Source organism: Nelumbo nucifera, chromosome 1, assembly GCF_055504915.1.
Source record: "Nelumbo nucifera cultivar China Antique chromosome 1, China Antique-T2T, whole genome shotgun sequence".
NCBI lineage: Eukaryota > Viridiplantae > Streptophyta > Magnoliopsida > Proteales > Nelumbonaceae > Nelumbo > Nelumbo nucifera.
In genome coordinates this window covers 71,430,188-71,433,937 of record NC_142649.1, presented here as the reverse complement: position 1 = coordinate 71,433,937, position 3,750 = coordinate 71,430,188, and the positions used below count along the sequence as shown (strand labels likewise).

Below are 3,750 nucleotides of genomic sequence, written 5' to 3'. Positions count from 1 at the left end.
CGTGAAGGATGAGTTGGTGGGATCTCGAGCCGCAAGTGCCCACGTGGACACTGGGCCCACCTTTGGATGTACTTGATGGGTCAAAGAACAACCCAACTATGCTCCGCGACGGCGACTGAATATGTGACGTGGTTTATGCGTTCCTTTCTTGGTTTTCGTTTCTTTATATATATATATTTTCTGCTTGCTGTTCTCTCACCCCCTATTCGCTCCCTCCATCCTTGACTGGATACCTAATGAAATAGAAATGCAGATAAAATGAAACTGAAATTAAAATGAAATGAGGCCGGGTCCAGTCGTGACTCATGTGAAATGCTGAATGCTATATATACATGTGGGGGTTTTAAACTTCGGCTACTTATATAACATTTTACAGCCTAGCCGCCCACACATTCTGGCATAGAATTCCGACTTCGGTGGTCGGAACGCATCCATTCCAACACGCCGGAGAATCTCCTCATGCTATAAAAGCTCGGCCGGGGCGGAGGAAGGATGGTAAAGGGCCGGAAACTGGGGCCCAATCATCAACGTCTACTGGGGAGTTTAGGATATGGTGCTGGGGAAGACAACGGAAAGGATGCGCCGGAACTAGGTGAAGAAGATGTATGGTCGATGGTCGACGATATGGTGGATCGGGATGATCACACGAGGAATGTTGCGGCCACGGAGTGGGGCTCCCTCGGGGCAGAGAATAACGGAGACCGTGGTATTCGACCTCAGCGGTGGATGGGCAGGGAAGATCGCGACGACCACGTTGGAGGGCTATCGCTGGCGTTTAACGACGGCAGAAGTAGGACAAGCCCATCGCCAAGGATCGTGCACCAATTCCGATCCCAAGAAAACATGGCATCCCAGCGTCATAACATGGCTGCGTCGGCACCAGTGAACGTTCCTGATTGGCCGAGGATCTTCCGCGTGGACTCGGTGGAATCGATGCACGACTCCGATGATGGGATAGAAGATCATGACGGGGAGAGGATACCGCCACACGAATATTTGGCACGGGAGTATGCACGGACACGGAAGATGACGCCCACTTCGGTTTTTGAGGGAGCGGGTCGAACCCTCAAGGGACGGGATATGAGCCGGGTTCGGGATGCAGTGTGGAGTCAGACCGGTTTCGACGGTTGAGTTGTACAAGTGCTTAAGTTAAAGCCCGTCGTCTGCCTCTGCCAGTTAAATTTGTGCCTAATACTATGTTTTCTATCAGAAATTGTTTTCGGTTTGGTTGTTGACTTTTTGTCGGGCGATGATTCGGACGGACGGACGAGTGAACTCACTGTAAAGTAGTTGCTCCACGAACAAGCGATTGAGCCCAAGCAAAATGTCAAATGGTGGCCCGATGGGTCTGTGGTTCACGACATTCTCTTCCATTTTCCCTGCCTACTTCCTCTCATCTGTACCTTAGCCTCTTAGGGTTGGAAACTGTATTTAATCAATATTTGTTAATATGGTATTAATTAGCAAGGACGTAGGATTCCTCTTGTAGTCTTTTGTATCAATTTCATCTGCTAATGGGTATTGGTTACACTTACGAGGACAGGAAAAGGAAGACATGATTAGAGTGAAGAGCTGCAGGATTGAAAAGGCCCTAAGGCCCTCTGTTTTGAAAGCCATGGAGGCGCAAGTTAGCAAACTCATCAGAGACTATTTCCAAGTCCACCACTATCACCATTCCTTTCAGCTATTCTTAATTAATTATAGACGTCATAAAAAGAAAAGAAAGGAAGAAAGAAATCCAGTGGTACAGGGAGTTTGGTTGGGAATAAAGGTAATGGACAAATGAAGGTAGGGTCCAACGGTCCATTCACCCAGGAAAGGAAAAACAGAGAGAGAGAGAGAGAGAGAGAACATGAAGGAAGGCGATGGTGGATGGGTTTTCTGGTTGTATTTGTTTTGATATATAAAAACCTTTTTCAGGAAAGGGAGGGGTGAGGTAAGGTTGAGAAATAATAAGAACCAATGCTTTGCTTTTAATTATTCTTGTAATTGAAAAAGAGTAGATGGGGAAGGGGGTGGATATTTAGAAGTTAGAAGGCGAAAACATCCAATCCACAATCACCACCAACGATCATGGTCCATGCATTTGACATGATTCTTGATTTTTTCATTGATTCATGGAATCCATGGAATCTCATAAATAAAACTAATTAAAGGTGATGAAGCGCAACTAGCTACATGGATTTAACCTGCTGACAAGCAGCCGTGGCCCATGACCATGACCATGAGCCATGCATTAAATAATTATAAAATATTGCAACAATGACCTAATATTTACCTAATGTAATATTTCATTCATGCATGTGTTTGTTTGTTTGTTTTTATTTACCCTATTCTATTCCCTCAAAAGAAGATTTATCCTAATTTATTTTTATAGCAGCCAGCAAGCACGTTTCACGTTTGATTGAATGCCACATTCCTTATAGCCAATTCCAAGCTATTAGCTGGGAATGGAGTTCATTCATTTTTGAATCATCACCATCACAATATCACATGATGGCGATGGTACATGCATGGTTTATATATATGGAGAATCACTAATGAGTACATGGATGGTGGAGTAAGAGGGGAGTACAAATTACAGCATCTAAAACGGCGGGTTCCAAGTAACAGTTGTTAATAATTGGAAGACTAGACAGATGAAGTTGATTTCATCTTCTTACTAGAAAATAAAAATTAAAAGGGAGAATGATGTCATCACATTGTCGTCTCGTGGTGGGTGAAGTAGATAGAAAATAATTCATCACACACGTGACTCTGAAGTCTGAAACCATCCTATTTGGGAACATGACCGGGAGGGCGAAAAATAATATGATCCCCCAACCCAACCTAACTAGGAAATTGTGCTCCGTATATAGTCCCTTCATCATTCACCTTTCACCTTGTCTGTCCTCTTCTCTCTCTCTCTCTGATATGTTGTCGTACGTTGGGGCCAGATCGACACCCCCACCAGCCTGTCATTTGATTAAGGACATTGGTGGCCCACTTTCCATTATTCCTTACCTCACGAATTAGAATTTGAACGAGTCTATATCAGCAGCCAACAAAATACATTCCAATACCCTACGCCTCTCACACACCAAATATTTCATATATAGCGATAAGTCGTAGCTTTATGATGAGATGTGCAGTGTCAGAAGATTATGTTGGGAGTGTTGAAATGTCTTTTCTTGATAAGTGATCCCAATTTAATTTGAATGGGTTCTCCATAGAGTGTGCCCCATAGATTTAGGTACATCTCCATGTATTTGGCATGTGGGATCCCATCTGAACTCCCAACAGTAGTAGAAAATAGAAACCCTACCCAACTGACCAACTCTCCCCATTCTATGGTTATTATCCAAGAGGCAAAGCTCTTTGACCATGAATGTAACTCTGGCAGGCTCATATGACAATGATGGCGGCCCAAACAAACCTCTGATTCCGGCTCTTTGTATTTTGGAATCAAACAAAGAGAAAATATTCATCTCTACTCTCTCTCTCTCTTTCTCTTTCTCTCAATGCTATATACTTATATTTCCTCTATGCTTGTAACCATCTCACGCCAACATGGTAAGACAAGTGATGAATGCATGTGGTTGATCTACAATTGCCCCCAACCTCTTCCATTGCCGACCTTCCCAAATCCCAAGCTTGAGGGTGATTTGGTAAGGTGACTAGTTAATTGCTAAAGCAAATAATTGGTAGATGGAGCTGTCAAGAGGTTGAAGACCACCTCTTAACCTGTCAACCCGTCACAAGAATGCCGTA

General features: G+C 43.8%; 1 pseudogene; it reads left to right on the top strand.

Annotated features, from left to right (window-relative positions):
• Positions 1-492: 492 nt before the first annotated feature.
• Positions 493-1,131, top strand: LOC104612810 (protein S40-5 pseudogene; annotated as a pseudogene).
• The last annotated feature ends 2,619 nt before the right edge of the window (positions 1,132-3,750 follow it).